Here is an 18,779-nt window from a genome sequence, read left to right as displayed (position 1 = left end):
CAGACAAACAAACAATATAAATTCTAGCTCCGAAATTGACTTGGATGCAGAGCATCTTTGGGTTTATATCACATCTAGTATTATAGGTTTTTGTTTGTTTATCTCATTTTGTTTTGTTATATAGGTTCAGCATTTTCCCTTTGAGCATCATTTCCAGTAGTTTTGATGAAGACATGTAATAGATGCAGATTCACTTAGTTTTTAATTTAATTTTTTTTAGTTTTGTTTTCATAACTTAAAAGAGGTTTCACCTTTGGGACCAACAATTATCATAATGGCTGTGTCACTGGACTCCCATGTAGTTGACCGCGGTTGGAGTCCCGGACCTGGTGGCTTAAACTCATGCCGGGCGGGTGTGCGTGCGTGCCCAAGATCCCAAGAGGAGAATGGAGGAGAAGGGATTGCGGTGTGGCCATCCTCCCTGGGGGGTGATTTCTCGCTTTCTGTCTCTCTCTGTCTTTCTGGCAAATGCATACACCCTATAGCAAAAACCTCTCTCAAAAAAAAAAAAAAAAGGTTTCACTTTTAAACTTTAAATTGTGGTTTTAGACCAATGTGAAGTACTATTAATAGGGAAGGTACATGATTCTCTGAAAAAGGCAGGCAGAATTAAGACTTAACGTAACTCTTTATTTTTGTTAAATACCATAATATTTTGGGCAGCCCATGTGGGAATCTCAGCTGATAGCCAGGTCTCTGCTTGGAGGTGTTTGGGCCCATGAGTCATACTGGCTCTCACCTTCCAACATTTTTATGCAAATGAAATCGGATTAAAGTGCTAATGACTAATGTTTGTATTAACCCTCTTACAGTTGGTGATTTGTTTCTCAACAGTAATCCTGTGAAATAAGTGGGACAGATGTATTTTCCCTTTTTACCCAAGAAGAAATTTCCTGTTGTCCTGGATCTTACTATTAGTAGGTGGCTGTCTGTGGACTCGAATCCAGATCTTCAGACTCCATAGTCTCTGCTCTTTTCTGATTTCTCAGTCTGCTCTGGGACTGCATCTTTAAATTCACTGCTATACACATAGCCCTTAACACATTGCCTAGCACATAATAAGGTCTGTACAGATTATAAAATGAGATTTGACACCCTCACTCCTCTGCTGAGATGTGAGAGATTTTGTGGACTGATTTGAATATGCATGTAGACTTAAAGTCTCAGCGCCAGCTTTCAGAGGCCTTTCCTTCTGGCAGTCCTCTGGTCATTACTCTCACCCTCATTTCCCATTCGGAATCCATGCTTGATTTGCTTTATCATGGAGGTGACTTTGCTGATAGCCACTCTGCAGGGCAAAGAAACTATCCTTTTTCTTGGTTTTCTTTTTGCTGTGCTTTCACTTGCCCTCATTTTGTTAAAACTTTAGGTTTATAATTATTGTTACTTAGATTAACTGAGTCCCATAGACTAAGTTCCGTAGTGCTCTGATAAATAACTTGCTCATTATTTCAGGCAGATAGAATAACCTGCCTTCTGTGGCACTAGCTAGTTACTTCTTTGTGCCTTTGTCTAGTTTCAGGTAAACAGGACTGTCTGAGAGAAATGTGACTTCCAGCTTTGGCTTATAAACCAGTTAGTTACTGGTTCACATATAACCCTTACAGATACCCCCCTCTTTTTTTTTTTTTTCAAGAGAGGGATTTTTCCTATGGAGCACTTGTGCCCACTGGAGAGACAGACAGAAAGCGAGAAATCACCCCCCAGGAGGGATGGCCACACCACATTCCCTTCTCCTCCATTCTCCTCTCAGGTCTTTGGGCATGCATGCACATATACCTGGTGTGAGTTTTAAGCTACTGAACCACATATCAGGACTCAAACCACAGTCAACTATGTGGGAGTCCAGTGACATAACCACTACGCCATCTGCTGGTCCCATATATCCCTTTCTTTAAGGTACCCTGTGCCTTCTTATCCTCCCCTTATTAACCTTTCCTCTTACTAAAATAAAAGATTCCAGAATAACACTTAATATATTTTAGAAGATGTAATTTAAAAAAAAAAAAACTTGTTTATTTCCACTTGTTATTATTATTTTTTAATTTGATCAGACAGAAAGAGAGAGAGAGAAAGGGAAGGTGAGAAAGCAAGCCACACAGGTCCGGGACTCGAACCCCAGTCGGCCATGTGGGAATCCAGCATCTTTAGCCACCAGGCCACCTGCCGGCCCCAAAGATGTAATTCTTAATGAATTATTGCCATCATTTTAAGCTTTTTATTCTTCTCATGATAATGGAGATGGTTGAGTTCCTTCTTGCTTTTTTTTTTTCTTTTTAACCCCCCCCCCCCCCCCCGGAATAAGTTCTTATTATTTCTGCAATAGCTTAGATGCATTGATAGGACTCAACTTCCTTTGCTTGCCTCTTCTTTTTTTTGCCTCTCCATAGATAGCCTTTCTCCTACCTTTCAATTAATTTTTTAGAGGTTTTTGTTTTAGGCAATTTGTGCTAGCTGGAGAGAGAAAGAGAGACATAGTGAGAGGGAAAGTGAGAAATTACCCCTAGGGGGAGGATGGCCATACAGCAGTACCTTCTCCTCCATCCTCATCCTAGAATCTTGGACACACACGCACACATGCCCAGTGTTGATTTTCAAGCCATTAGGTCTAGGACTCAAACTGTGGTCATCCATGTGGAATTCCAGTAGTGTAACTGCTATGCCATCTCCTGGTCCCTACTTTTTTATTTTAAAAATACATCACAAATAATACATGTTCATTTTAGAAAATCAAAATATGGAAATAATCAAAGGACTGAGACCATAGCTTGGTGGTTAAGGGAGGTAAATCCCACATGGTCATCCATGTGTTTGAATCCCAGCCCTGGCATTTTGAAAAACACCAGGCACATGTGTATGCATGCCCAAATTCAGGCAAGATGTAGAAATGGAGGAGAAGGGATTGTGGTGTTACTACACCCCATTGTAGGGATTGCATTCTCACTTGCTCTATTTTTCTGTTGCTCTCTGATGATTGCCTCCTGGCAATTAAAAAACCCCAAAGAATAAATGAAAAATTATTTGAATCTCTTTACCAAGAGTTAAACATTGTCGACTTTCCAGACTAAAAAAATTGACATTAAGGATGTTTGCATAAATCATATTATAGTCATTATGTATAATTTAATATAATAATATGTAATATAAATAATACAGATACATCTTTAATGTTTTTTTTAACAAGTAACATCTTTATTTTAGCCTTCAAAAACAAACTTCTTTTTCCAAAATAATCAAGATTAACTTACAAAAATGGGCATACATCTTCAAAGCATTTCCCTTTATTAGGAAACAGCTTTACAGGACCTAACATTAAAAGGTTTTAAAAAAAGTATATTTTGTTGCCACTGTAAGACAAAACAGAATCTAGCATAAGTCTAGGATATCCATTCATACTTCAGGTCCTTCTCCTCCAGAAATCAGCATTGTTATATTACTTCCATTTAGCAAAATCTGATCTAATTTATTAATCCTTCTTCTGGTGTGACTTCAAATTCAGTAACATCTTCCAGTACCATATTGACAAAAATCATCAAATTCTATAAGTGTACCAACAATTTCCTTATCACTTTTCATCACAATGTGAATTCTTTTTTTTTTTTTGGAGAGGTTTTTGCTATAGGGCGCATGCACTCGCCAGACAGAGCGAGACAGAGAGACAGAAAGCAGGAAATCACCCCCCGGGGGGATGGCCACGCCACAATCCCTTCTCCTCCATTCTCCTCTCAGGATCTTTGGCATGCACGTACACCTGCCCGGCGTGAGTTTAAGCCACTGGGTCCGGGACTCAAACCAGGGTTGACTACGTGGGAGTCCAGCGACATAGCCATTACGCTAACTGCGGGTCCCACAATGTGAATTCTTGATCCTATACATCTGTCCACAAGCTCTGACAGCAGCAGCTGCGACGGGTTGGTAGTAGTGTTAGCCACTGTGGCTATTCCGGAAGTGGCCTCCATCTTTAATGTTTTTAAACTGAACTATATCACAAACTTTAAATGTCAGTTAATATACCCATGTAATATTTGTCTTTTATTTTCTTGTATAGTTGTATAATTTTCAGTTCCTTACATATAAGCACACAGATTGTCTCCATTATTCCCCTTTTAAACAATACTGTGATCAATATCCTTGGGCAGGTTTTTTTTCACACATCCTTAATTATTCCTTTAAGTAGATTTCTAGAATTTGATTTTTAAAATTGTTTTAAGGTTTTTGTGAATTTGGACCAAGTATTCCACAGTAAAGTTGCACTCAACAATAGCCTCCTCCTGTGGAAGAGGGCGCACCTTTCCAGACCTGTATAACTGTGTGGAAGTCAGCTTAGAAATAACTTGTTCACAAAAATGAAGGAAGTTGGGAACTGGCAGGGAACCTGTAGCTGGCACACACTCTCACCTATTCTTGACAAATGGCTATTTAACTTCTAATGTAATTAATGAGGTCACACTGTGTTTAGAAGCAACTGGGGTTTTTTGTTTGGGGAGGGGGGAAGGTTTTAATTGCTGCAGAATACTTTCATATATGGATCTAGAAATCTGTCTCATAAAAACTCAGACAGATGGGCCAGGGTGGTGTTTAAGGCATTTAGATCCCATATGCCCAACTCTGCAGTTCGAATCCTATATCCAATGGCTTGAAAAATGGCAGGTGTTTATGCATGTATGCCCAGAATCTGGAGAGGAGAATGGAGGAGAAGGGATTAAGGTATGACCATCCCCTCCCTCCCCAGAGTTGCTTTCTCTATTTGGCTAGCGTATGCATGACATATTAAAAACAACAACAAAACTCAGGGCAGGTACAGATATTTTATTCATCTTTGTAATTCCTTGCTGTAAGTCTACCAGTGCTACCCTTGTATGTAAAGTGCCATATGTAAGATGTGCTCAGTGAGTAAATGTTAAACTCATGGTCTAAAATGGATTAATCTTTATGTTTTCATGTAGAAGATAGCTTGTAAATGACTTCCCTGCTAACTATATTTTGTTCACATAAATTTGATAATCTTACTAAATATGGTTTCCTTGAAATTTATGTAATTTACATAGTATATATTATATATAGTGTGTATAGCTTCCCTTTTTACCGAAAGAATTTATAATGAAAATAAAGTACTTTAATTTGCTTTTGTCAGAGGATAATGTATTTTGAATAGAGTACTTCAAACATTTATTTTTAAGTTTTAAAAACAAAACTTTATAGAAATTTGAAAAAAGAAAGATCACTTGTAATGTCATGAGTCTGATATTACAACTATCATTTCTGTTGGACATCACACTTTGAGCACATAGTCGAAATAAGAAAATAGTATCCAGATGGTGGGAAAGGTCTGGAATCTGTATGGCCGGCATGTTGAAGAAATTAGAGTGTTTTGTCTCTAGGTAGAAGGGAACTTTGTAGTTTATCTGAGCAGGGTTAAAATTCGAAAGTAGGTTTTCTTACTTCCATAAGGATTAATAATACTTACAGAATAAATTAATGAATGTAGATATCAAATTTTTCATACAGTAGGAGGAATGGACTAAGTGATTATTATTTATAGACTAACACTGTGGCCACTAGGGAGAAATTATAGGAGAGTATTTTTTCTTTTCATATAAAAGTCTTTAGACAACTAAAGTTATTTCACATATGAATGTATTAGGTTGACCAAATGACCACTATAGACTAAGTAGAGGAGATTTGCTATTTAAACGTTATTGAAATGATTTCCAAAATTTCTCCAAAATGGGATTCTAGTAGAATAATATCTCTGGAATATTTTTATTTTGTCTCTTCACTACCTCATTTTAAATGTGGGTAATTTTTTAGAATTCTGTTTTTAGCCCTTTTTCCATCTAATTCTTTATATGCCAAATTATCTCATTCACCTCCTGCGTTCAATAATGTTGATGATACCCAAATCCATCTCTAATCCCGGCTAGTTCTTGAGCTTCAGGAGCTGTCTACTAAGCATCTTATAGGATATCACCAGTTTTCCATAGGAACCTAAAATTTAAATGTGTCTAAAACCAAGCCCCCTATCTATGCCCTCCTCCCTTAAAATGTGTCCTTCCTTCTAGGTTTGTCACCTCAGTGAATGGTACCTCTGTCTACCCAATTGTACAATCCAGCAAACAGTGATTATCCTTGACTTTTTACTTCTTTGCATCTCACAAATACAAATACAAGGGGACTTCAGAAAGTTGATGGAAAATGAAAGATACAAGTTTATTTTGGTGCAAAAAGTTTTGGAATCTACATGTAGGTTTTTTTCATGATATGTATTTCCCGTAAGCTTTTTGAAGACACCCCACCCCACAGTTACCAATTCCTAATGGAGACAGTGTTGGACTAGAGTATAGATTCTATATCTATCCCTAAAGTGTGAGTAATTTGTTAGGATTCTGTTCTTGACCTTCTGTAGTAAGTGGATTTAGCTTATATACTTAAGCCATTAGGATTTACTGCTATATATATCAGATGTGAAGAGTGTGAAGGAAAGAAATGAAGATTGACCTTGGTTTTAGGGCTTAAGCAGGGGGGCAGATGCAGTGTATGTAATTTATATTGGAAGGACGGGAGGAGGAATGTGTTTGTGGGGCAGGGGTAATCGAGTGTTCTGTGTTAAGGTTGAAATACCGGTCAGGCCTCCATGGGTTTAGCAGTCTGAAGCTGGGGGAGGAGCAATGTATCCTGGAGATGATTTAAAGCCATGGACTCCATACAAGAATGCTAGATAAAGACAAGGAGCATTTCGTTATCAGAATAGGTAAAGGAGGAGGTGAAAGGGAGGGGGTGACAAAAGAGCACAGGTATTATTAAAGGTTTGAAGAGAAAGGAGTAAATCAGGATAAAGATAGGCCAAGGAATGAGAAGTCAGAGGGTAGATCTAGATGTTGAGATCACCCAAAATAGGTCAAGAGAAGGGCTAGAGAGGAAATTTTGAAGCAGGGTTCATAAAATCTTACAGGAACGAGGAGGAATGACCAGGAGGTTAGTTATAGAACAGCTATTAAAAGATGGGTGAGATAATCTGTCCTCTCTCACCTTTCCCTCATTGCACTCTTATGTTCCCTTAATACACTGTGGTTTACTTCTTTGAATTGCCCAAGTTTTCATTTTCTTTTCTTTTATCTTAGAGATTTTCATTATAGGACACATGCACGTGCCAGAGAGACAGAGACAGAAAGTGAAAAATCAACCCCCTAAGGGGATGGCCTTAACACAATCCCTTCTCACACGCACACATGTGCCTGGTATGAGTTTTAAGCCACTGAGTCTGGAACTCAAACCATAGACAACTACATGATAGTCTGGCGACGTAACCATTACACCATCTGCTGGTACCTTCTCCTGTTTTGTTTTGTTTTACATGTTGGCTCAGAATTTTACCATTTATTATCCCTTATCTCCCCTTTCTGTCAAAATCTTCCTATAGGTCTGTTTAGATTTACCTTTTCCTGGAAGCCTTTTCTCTAATCCATTTTGACTATGTTCAGAACCCTTGTATGTTGTCTTACATCAACTCTGAGAGCATTCTCACACTCTATCATATTGTTCATATCATAATGTTCATTTCTGTCTGTCCAATTGGTAAGAGCTCCCTGAAGATAGGAACTGTTTTTGTTTTATTACATTCCTAGTACCAACAACAGTTACTAGTACACAGTCAATATTCAGAATCATTTGTCAAGTGAATGAACAGTTAAAAATAATGCTTCAGGGGCCAGCAGGTGACGTAGTGGTTAAGGTACTGGATTCCCACCTGGCTGAGCATTGTTCAAGTCCTAGACCTGATGGCTTGTAAATCATGCCAGGCACAGGTGCATGCATGCCCAAAATCCTAGGAGGGAAATGGAGGAGAAAGAAGGGATTGTGGCATGGCCATCCCTACTCGGATAATTTCTTGCTTTCCCCCTCACTCACTATCTCTCTGTCTCTCTCAAGCATGCACACATACCCTGTGGCAAAAACCTTAAAAAAAAAAAAAGCCCCAAAATAATTGAGTATTTTGGGGCCGGCAAGTGGCATGGTGGTTAAGGTGTTGGACTCCCATGTGGCCGACCACGGTTCAAGTCTTGGACCTGGTGGCTTGCTTTCTCACTTGCTCTCTCTTTCTCTCTCTGTGTCTCTCTGATCAAACTGGAAAATAATAATGATAATAATAATAAACAAAGTTAAATAAAATAATTTAAAAAAATAATTGGGTATAAAAATAAGTAAACACAGGATTTAACATTTAAAATTTAATTAAATCCTGTGATATAATTGACTGTTTACTTATTTTGTGGATAAACCACTTTATATTTTTCAAACTTTTAGATGCTGTGTTGCTATTTTTGTGTTGTAGTTGATGTTCTTAACTCTGAGATACATAATTTTAACCCTGAGGAGCAGTCACTGACAAAACATAGTTTGTTAAATGTCAAGATATCTGGGCCCAGCCAGAGTGACTGAGGTAGTGAGGCACCATTGCATGATGCTAGAGCCGTATGTATGGGAGGGCTTGTTCAGATCTGGGTCAGCCTGAAACACATCAGGTATACTTACAATCCTGGCAGAAATCAAAGGGGAGAAATACAGCATTACAAGACCCTGGTTGTGTGTGTGCGTATGTATGTATGTGTTTGTGTATACGTATGTGTGTCTTGCTCTCTCTCAAAAGAAAGGGGGCAGGATGAGGAACCTGAAATGAATAGCAAAGTGCAATATGAGAGCTTCTTCATATATCTTCATGGTGACCTTCTTCGTTGTCATAACTTTTAGATGACTGTCCTGAATTGCTAGTTTCACTTTTTGCCCCAGCATTTAGAAATTCTCTTTCTACTTTATGATTACTATGATGTGTTAATGCATTGAGTCATATCTGCAATTCTGTGTTGAAAAAGTGTAGGTAAGATTTTTCCATGAAGGAATTATTTTTCAGTTACATTAAAATTTTGCAGGGCTTGGGACCAACAGTTGGCATAATGGTTATGTTGCTGGACTCCCATGTAGTCAACCGTGGTGTGCATGTATGCCCAAGATCCTGAGAGGAGAAAGGAGAAGAAGGGATTGCGGTGTGGCCATTCCCCCTAGGGGGTGATTTCTCGCTTTCTCTCTCTCTGTCTCTCTGTCGAGCACACACGCCCTATAGCAAAAACAAAAAATACATATATTTTTTTCAGGGCTGGGGCCAGCAGGTGGTATAGTATCTAAGGTACTAGACTCCCACATGGCCGAGGGCAGTTCAAGTCCTGGACTTGGCGGCTTAAAACATGCTGGGCATGTGTGGATGTGCACCTAGGGTCCCAAGAGGAGAATGAAGGAGAAGGGGTTGCAGCATGGCCATCCCCTCTGGGGGGTGATTTCTTGCTTTCTGCCTCTCTGATGAGTGCATGCACCCTATTAGCAAAAATCTCTCTCAGAAAAATTTTTTTATAGGGCCAGTTCATGGCTTAGTGGCTAAGGGACTCACATGTCCTGCCATGCCATTCAAATTCAGCCCTGGCAGCTTGAGAAATGTGCCAGGTGTGTGTGTACAAAATCCTGATGAGGTGTGAAAGTAGAGGAATAGGGATTACAGCGTGACCATGGGGTATGGGTGCTTTCTCCCTTTCTCTCTTTCTGTCTGTCTAGTGGGTACACATACCCTCTGGCATTTAAAAAGGAAGAAAAAAATTACAGCATGTGGAAATATTCATGGTTTACAAAATTGACAGTTGCATGATTTTGTTGAAACAGAAATGGCTTCATTAGGAAAATTGGCATCTTAATTTTTTTCTTGATGCAAATAGAGCTCTATAGATAACATTTTACTATTAATTAAATATCCAAGACAGGAATGTTAGATTTAAAATACTTCTCAGGATCAGCAGTTGGTGAAATGACTGTGTTGCTGGACTCGCATGTAGTCGACCGTGGTTCAAGTCCTGGACCCAGTGGCTTAAAACTCATGCCATGTACGTGTGCGTGCTTGCCCAAGATCCTGAGAGGAGACGGGATTGCGGTGTGGCCATCCTCCGGGGGAGGGGTGTGATTTCTCGCTTTCTGTCTCTCTGTTTTTCTCTGTCTTTCTGGCGAGTGTACACGCCCTATAACAAAAACCTCACCAAAAAAAACCAAACAAACAAAAATAAAAACCAACAACTTCTCTATGAGTAAATTGACTTATAATATGAATTAAGAAATAAAAAGAAAATGCACTGGCTATGAGAATAGAAACTTAATTTAATTAGAAAGATCCTTTTATGAATTTCATAGACATTGATCCCATTTATTTCAAGTTTATCTTTTTCCAACTAACAACTTTGTTTCCTAATAAATGAGAATTAAATAAGATGGGTACTATACTACTATATTACATTAGACACCTTGGGTGTTTGGTATACACTTCTGAATATTGATATGTGCCAATAATATACTAAATGAATGGCAATCAGAAATATATTTAGATCCTTTTTTGCAAAAGCGCTGTGGTACTTCAGTTCTCTTTGTAAACATAATGTAGTTCTTCAAATTCTTGGATATTAAAATTAAAAGTGAAAAGACTTGACAATATCACATTTAATTTGTTGAAAAGAAATGTTGGATTTCAAAAACTAGTATTCCAAAACTCCTTTGGATTATAGTGTGAAATTGTGTAGTTAAATTTCTGAAAGATCTCTTTAGTAAATTGAATCTGTAAAGTCTCTGTTTAGAAGATCTTTTTTTTTCTGAAAGCCTCTTTGCCTTTCATTATAAAAGAGCCTGGTACTGCTTTCTGTTTTAAAAATCCAGCTGGAAAATTACAGAGTACAAACATTTGCCCATCGGTTCTTCATTTGGAGAGAACAGAAATATGTCTTCAAAATAGAGACTGACATTTAAGTAGTTTTTCTATCAGCTACAGTTATGTTTTTTTTTTTACTTTTTACTTCTGTAACTACATATACTGTATTTTGGCTTCTGTGTGGTGTAGCTGGATATTAAAATACCATCTTTATGTGGTTCTGTGGCTGTTGTTCACATCCTACAAAGATCTCTTTCTGAGCCCCTCATAATGTAAAAAAAAAAAAACAAAAAAACAACAACAAACCCAACCAAACAAAAAAAAAATAAGGTGTCCTAGTTATTTACATGTTTTTAAGTTTGTTAAATTGAAGCACAATATATCTATATTGATTTTAATCATAAAAATTGAGTCATAAATGTATCCAAAAATGTAAGGGGTCTTTAAGGAACTCATAGGAAATGTGTATTTTGAAAAACTTATCTATTGATTTCAAAACTTTTTGAACCTAAAGAAAGTTGTTTTTACTTTAATTATTTAATTTAATTTAATTTAATTTCTTCTTCTTCATAGTTTCAAATTCGACCAGAGAGAGACAGAGAGAGATAGAAAGAAAGTGAGAAAGTAAACTGCCCGGTCTGAGACTTGAACCATGGTTGGCCATGTGGAAGTTCAGCACCTAACCATCATGCCGCTTGCTGGCCCCAGAAACTTTTATGTGTGTGTGTGGTTTTTTTTTTTTTTTTTAGTGGTTTTTGCTATAGGGTGTGTGCACTCGCCTGAAAAGCAGAGAGAGACAGAAAGCGAGAAATCACCACCCCCTACTCTCGGGATCTTGGGCACGCCACCGGGTATGGGACTCAAACTGCAGTCAACTACATGGGAGTCCACCAATATAACCGTTACGCCAACTGCTGGTCCCAGAAACTTGTTTTTAACTCCTTTTTCCATGAACCTCTTAAAGTCGCCTTGTATAAGTATTCTTTTAAAAATAATGTATTTTTAAAAATTAATATAGATAATATTTTAGTGCATTTTTTAGACCTATAGAAGAATTACATTTAAGTGCTCTCTTCTCCCACAGTTTCCCCTTTTATTAGCATTCTGCAGTAATATGGTACAGTTGTTAAAATTATTGATCCAATTATTGACTATAGTTTACATTAGAGCTCATTCTTTGTCTTATACAGTTTTAGCTTTTTTTTTTTTTTTGCCATAGGGTGCATGCACTCACTGGAGTGAGACAGAGGGAAAGTGAAAGATCACCCATGGATGGGGGACTAGGGGCTGAGATGGCCATACCACAATCCCTTCTCCATTCTTTTCTTGGACAGGCACATACACCCACCCAGCATGATTTTCAAACAACTGGGTCCTGGACTCAAACCACATGGGATCCAGTGCCTTTACCACCATGCCACCTGGTGGCCCCCATTGTGGTCTTTTTTTAAATTGCTGGGGGTGGGGATAAAACACCTCCCAAAGCCCCAAGGGGACACAGTTATGCCACATTCCCTTCTCCATTTTTCCATTCTGAAAGGATTTGGGGCATGGATGCATACCCAAAGCATTTTTCAAGCTGCCAGGGCTGGAATTTGAACTATAGTCAGTCATGTGGCATCTACTTGTTTAACCAATAGGTCCCAGGGCTGGCCCCAGTTCTAGAATTTAATCCATAGATGATATGCATCTGCCATCAGATGCATATCATGCATATCATGCCAAATAGTTTCAATTTTCTAAAAATCTACTATGCTTCACTTATTCAGCCTGCTCCTTCCTCCCCACACACCCTTGGCAACCATTGCTTTTTTTTTTTTCTTTACTGTTTGTAGTTTTGCCTTTTCTATGATGTCTTCTAATCTACCATATGTAGTCTTTTCACACTGGTCTCTTTCACGTAGCAGTATGTATTTAAGGTTTCTTCATTTTTTTTTTTACACTTGGGGCTCTTTTCTTTTTATTATTAGATAATACTTCAACATATGGAAATACCAGCTTGTTTATCTGTTCACCTACTGAAGGATGTCTTGATTGCTTCTAGTTATTGGCAATTATGAATAAAGCTACTACTTTGTTTGCAGGTTTTTGTATGGATGTAAGTTTTCATCTCAATTGGGTGTATGCCGAGGAGCAGGGATTGCTGGGTCATATAGTCAAACTGTGTTTAATGTTATAAAAAAACTGCCAAACTTGGACTAACCTGTGGTGAGGCAGTTAAGGTAGCTGGGTCTCATATTGCTGACCATGTTGTTCAAGTCTTGGACCTAATAGCTTGAAAACACACTGGGCACATGTGCTTGTGTGCCTAAAAATCATGAAAGGAGGGAGAGATGAAGGAGAAGGAATTATCATGTGACCATTCTTCTTGGGGGATGTTTTCTCACCTTTCCTCTCTGTCTCTCCAGGGAACACACATGCTCTGTGGCAAAAAAGCCAAAAAAGATGACTGTCAAACTGCATAGCACTGTGTTCTGTAAATACATGTTCTAAGACTTAACATAACAAAAAGTTTGGAGGAATGTACTCCAAACTTCCCACAGTAGTTACCTCAGAGATATGAGATTGATAGGAAGAGGGACTGCCATTTTTTACTAATTTGTATTATTTCAATTTTTACAATAAAAATCTTAAGGTAATTTTAACAACTAAATAATTTTCCTCCAAAATGCTTTTTCAATTCATAGTATAAAAAATTAAAATGAACCAAAATAAGTGAAAAGTGAGACCATTTAAAACAGTATATATTCAGTTGCATAGCATTTTCTGGTTGTAGAGAGTTATAATATTTTGTTCTAATTTTGTAAGAGAAATAGCCTTCTTACAATCATAGTTGTCTATTCAACAAATGTGTAGAGCATTTGTCAAGTAGCCCAGTCTTTCAAAGGAGCTAAGAAGACAACACACTTAGTCCAGCTTTTGGGTATCAGACAAGACTTCCTCCAAGACTTCCTGCAGGAGGTGATAACTAAACTGAATCCTCCAGGACAAGAATGAGTTAACTAGGTCAAAAGGGAACACGGGTGCACAAAAAGGAGAATGTAACAGAACGAGGACAGTATCTCCAAACTGGAGACCGAATCATGCTTCTAATTATTATTCTGACTAAAACCAGAATTAATTTTCATAATACTCAAGGATATTGGGTATTTTCATGCTTTGATACCTGTGTGATAATATGTAATTGGGAAGCATGGACCCTCATTTTCTTTTGGTTTCCAATGACTGGCAGAATGCATTACTCTAGGGACCAGCAGTTAGCATAATGGCTATGTTGCTGGACTTCCATGTAGTAGACCGCAGTTCAAGTCCCAGACCCGGTGGCTTAAACTCACTGGGCGCATGTGCGTACGTGCCCAAGATCCCAAGAGGAAAATGGAGGAGAAGTGATTGCAGCATGGCCATTCCCCCTGGGGGATGATTTCTTGCTTTCTGTCTCTCTGTCTCTGTCTTTCTGGCGAGTGCACACGTCCTATAGCAAAAACCTCTCTTAAAAAAAAAAAAAGAATGCATTACTCTAAATGGGAATAATAAATAGGCAGGTTTTGTTATTGGAGATGTGTTCATATCAGTTGCTTTTATATGAGTTAAACATTGTATTCTTTACCTGAAATTTAGAACTTTCAATAGTTCAACTCTCTCTGAGTGTGCATATGTTACTTTCTTGTGCTACTTGTGGCCCTTAGACTTAAATCTTCCTTCTCACTATGCAAACTTCTACTCTGTATTCATAGGTGTTTCTCTTTTCTACAGGATTTAAGTAAACATTTTAAAATTATCTCTTGGGGGGGGAAGAGGAAAGAGGAAATATATGACCTTCTACTGATGTATAAGTAAGTGGCTGTATTTGTTAGATTATGATCCAAGACTGTTAAAAGAATTAAATCTTGTTATTTGATTTGTGTGTTTAGTGTGTGTGTGTGTGAGATTTTTTTTTTTTTTTTTTGGTCCTAATCCTCTTGCCTCAACCTCCTAAGTAGCTAGGACTGTAGGTATAACGTCCAGCTTAGTGATTTTTCTTTTAATCTGAATAAGTTACTTTTTTATAGAATTACTTATTTAATTTTGTTTACTATTATTATTTTTAGTTTGCTGTAGGACATGTGTGCTCACCAAAGAGAGAGAGAGAGAGAAAATGAGAGAGCAAGCCACCAGGTCTGAGACTTGAACTGCTGTTAGCCATGTGGGAGTCCAACACCTCAACCACCATGCCACCTGCTGATTAATTTGAAGCATGTTGGAAGGCTGCTGGCTTTTAGTAACTTTTTCTAGAATATTTTGACTAACCAATAATATTTTTTCCTTAGAAAATCAACTCTAAGGTTATTTAAGATTTTAAATGTGTAGTAGTTTATATTCTGTTACACTGAAAATCATCATAGGAAGTAACTCAATTTAGTGTAAAAGATGGTTAGTATACTACTTTATTGATCTATTTACAATGGAATTCACTATTGAAGTTTGTTAGATATTACCTAATTAATACTTTTCTCTAGGACCTATTACATTTAAAAAAGGAAAAGAGAAGCTCTTGTACTGAGAAAGAGCAGTGAAACCTTGTCATCAGAGCACAGCTTCTGAGTTCTGACTCTTGCCCCTGCAAGCTGGATGGCCTTGGGCAAGTCATTTGACTTTACTAAGTCTTTTTGTGTTTAATAGAATTAAATCACATATTTGGAAGTTTCAGTGAACAGTAAAGTATTATAAATATAATTACTATCATTATGAAATTTGTCTTCTTGTACGTATTTTATAGTCCACTGAAAAGGATTTCCAGGAGGTCAATTATTATTGCTTATTCTGTAACCTCTGGTCATGTTTATTGTACCTGAGTCTCACTGGCATATGAATCGAAGAGTGGTGGACAGCCTAGATCCATATGCACATATCTTTTTATAACCCAAGGGAGATTAAAGATTTTAGGAACTGAGACTAGACCTGAGGCTACCAGACAATTCTTTTGTCCAAGGACAGAAAAGAAGAAAGGGTAGAAATGGCATGAGGCCTCTGACTGACCTCTGTTCCCCTTTTTCTGAATGTGTTCATGGTAGGAGAAGGGGTAGCTCTGGACGGGGAGAATTAAAATGTCTGTTTTTTTTTCCTGAGGCCTCACCCTACTGTGCTCACCTCGTTAGATGAGGAAAATGTGAACTTCTCATTACAAAACAGTGGAGACTTTGACTGTAGAAAGACCCTTCTTCCTTTCTTTTTGTGTCTTTCCCTCTGTGTTCTTATTCTGATTTTTCCCCTCACCCTCTGTTGGTGATTTCTAAAAGGATCCCTTCCTTACATTCTTTGCCATTCTTCAGTTCTTTCATTTTTTTTCATTTCCTCCTTCCTTCGGTAACATGATTTCCTTAATCTGGCATATTAGTTATGATCATACTTCACTGTTTTATCATGCGCTCCTTATTTCTTATGCCAAATGTGGAAGTTGACATTCAAGTCTAATATATTAAGTGAAAAACATCATAAATTATTAAATGTGTTTCGACATATGGTGTGCTACTGGGTAAAATGAAAACGAGCACTCATGTTAATAATGAGGGTATAATGGTACAGTGCTTTTAGACCGTTTTGATGGTATATGTCCATGGCCTTAAGTGTTCATATTCATATCCTTTGACCTCATAATTCCGTATCTTAGAATCCATTTTGAAGAAATAGTTTTGGGGGCCAGCAGGTAGTGTGGTTGTTGAGGCACTGGACTCCGACGTAGCTGACCATGGTTCGAGTCCCGGATCTAGTAGCTTGCTTTCTCACTTTCCCTGTCTCTCTCTTTCTCTGTTTCTTTCTGGTCAAATGAAATAATACTACTAATAATAAACAATTATTTTTTTAAAAAAGAAGAAATAGTCTTAAATAATGAAAAGACTGTGTTTTCTAGACTGTTAAGCTAAAATCTTCCTTTTTCCACACATAGGAAAAAGGAAGCATATACCAGGTTAGCCTTTTTTCCTTAGGTGTTAGATACAGTTTTTAGAAAGTTTTATTTTAATGACCTGTGGTTGTTTATGATGTAAAGAACATGAGAGGTTTTTTTGTTTGGTTTGGTTTGAGAGAGATTTTTGCTATAGGGTGTATACTCTCAAAAGAGACAGGAAGTGGGAAATTACCCCTTGGGGGGATGGTGGCCGCAGCCTTTTCTCCTCCATTTTCCTCTTGGGATTTTTGGCATGCACGCATAGGTGTCTGGTGTGAGTTTTAAGTTGTGGGGTCAGGGACTCAATCATAGTCGACTCCGTGTGACTCCAGCGATGTAACCATTACACCATCTGCTGATCCATATGAGGTTTTTTTAATTAAAAAATTAATCTGGGGGTTGGGGGAACCAGCAATTGGCCTAATGGCTATGTCACTGGACTCCCATTTAGTCTACCGTGTTTGAGTCCCTGACCCGGTGGCTTAAACTCACACCAGGTGCGCGTGTGTGCGTACCCAAGATCCTGAGAGGAGAGTGGAGGAGGAGGGATTATAGCGTGGCTATCCCCCCGGGGGGTGATTTCTTGCTTTCTGTCTCTCTCTTTCTGGTGAGCGCATGCGCCCTATAGCAAAAAATTCAAAAAAAAAATTAATCCAGGAGTTGGCAAATGGTGTGGTAATTAAGGCTCTGGGCCTTTCCACCCACCCTCACCCCACCCCCGCGTGCTCAGGCTGCACTGTGCTCACCGAGCTCTCCCGGCTATCACTTAGCAAGTGCCACTGTTGTCTCCCTTCAGCAGCCACTATGATTATCTACCAGGACCTCATGAGCCACGATGACATGTTCTTCGACATTTATAAGTTCTGGAAGATCAAGGTCGGGCTGTACCTGGAGGTGGAGGGGAAAATAGTAGAACTGAGGGGTAACATTGATGACTCAACTCATTGGTGAAAATGCCTCCTTTGAAGGCCCTGGGGGCAAAGGTACCAAAGCACAGTAGTCACTGGTGTTGACATTGTCATGAACCATCACTTGCAGGAAACCAGCTTCACAAAAGAAGCCTACAAGAAATACATCAAAGATGACATGAAATCAATCAAAGGCAAACTTAGAACAGAGACCAGAAAGAGTAAAAAAGACGTTTATGACAGGGGCCGCAGAATAAATCAAGCATATTTTCGCTAATTTCAAAAACTATCAGTTCTTTATTGTTGAAAACATGCATTCAGATGGCATGGTTGCTCTATTGGACTACCCGTGAGGATGGTGTGACCCCATATATGATTTTCTTTAAGGATGGTTTAGAAATGGAAAAATGTTAACAAATTTGGCAATTACTTTGGATCTATCACCTGTCATCATTACTGACTGCTGCTTGTCATCCACAAAACACCAGAACTAAAGACAAATGGGACTGATTTCATTTTGAGCTCTTCATTTATTTTGACTGTAATTTATTTGGAGTGAGGGCATTGTTTTTAAGGAAAAAAAACATGTCATGTAGGTTGTCTAAAAATAAAATGCATTTAAACTCATTTGAGAGAATACCTGCTAGTTTAATACATTTAAACTAAATCCATCATGTAGTGTTCCTGAAGAAGCTGGAGCCTGGTTATAAACCACTACTAGAAAGCATAAGACTCTTCAAATAACTTCTGCAATGAAAACTACTTCAGGACTGGAATATAAAACAAACCAAAAAAACAACCACCACCACCAAGAATCAAAAGTTTTATTTCCAAGTTGCAGTAAAGGGAAAAACCATGGTTCTTATAGCCGTGCCAACAGTTGAAGTCGAGTGTTTTCATCACCTGCAGTGGAAGTAGTTAACTCTGGAAGAGATTACCAAAAGAATCAAGAGACTAAATCAGCTGGGCGGAGGGGGAATTACCACTCTGGATTTCCACATAACCAGCTATATCATTTTTTTTTCTTTTTCTTTTTCTTTTTTATTTTTTTGGAGAGGTTTTTGCTATAGGGCGCGTGTGCTCGCCAGAAAGACGGAGAGAGACAGAGAGACAGAAAGTGAGAAATCACCCCCCAGGGATGATGGCCACATCGCAATCCCTTCTCTTCCATTCTCCTCTTGGGATCTTGGGCACGGACGCACATGTGCCCGATGTC

The 18,779-nt window shown here is 38.3% G+C and overlaps 1 protein-coding gene and 1 pseudogene across 2 annotated transcripts in view; one reads left to right on the top strand and one right to left on the bottom strand.

Annotated features, from left to right (window-relative positions):
- The window catches only part of MAP4K5 (mitogen-activated protein kinase kinase kinase kinase 5), a 127,940-nt gene that overhangs the window by 15,333 nt on the left and 93,828 nt on the right, over nucleotides 1–18,779 (top strand). The window lies entirely within an intron of this gene.
- Nucleotides 3,339–18,014, bottom strand: LOC102472928 (U6 snRNA-associated Sm-like protein LSm5; annotated as a pseudogene).

This window comes from Tupaia chinensis, unplaced genomic scaffold, assembly GCF_000334495.1.
Source record: "Tupaia chinensis unplaced genomic scaffold, TupChi_1.0 Scaffold000688_1, whole genome shotgun sequence".
Taxonomy (NCBI): Eukaryota; Metazoa; Chordata; class Mammalia; order Scandentia; family Tupaiidae; genus Tupaia; species Tupaia belangeri.
This window is presented reverse-complemented; position numbering and strand designations above follow the sequence as displayed.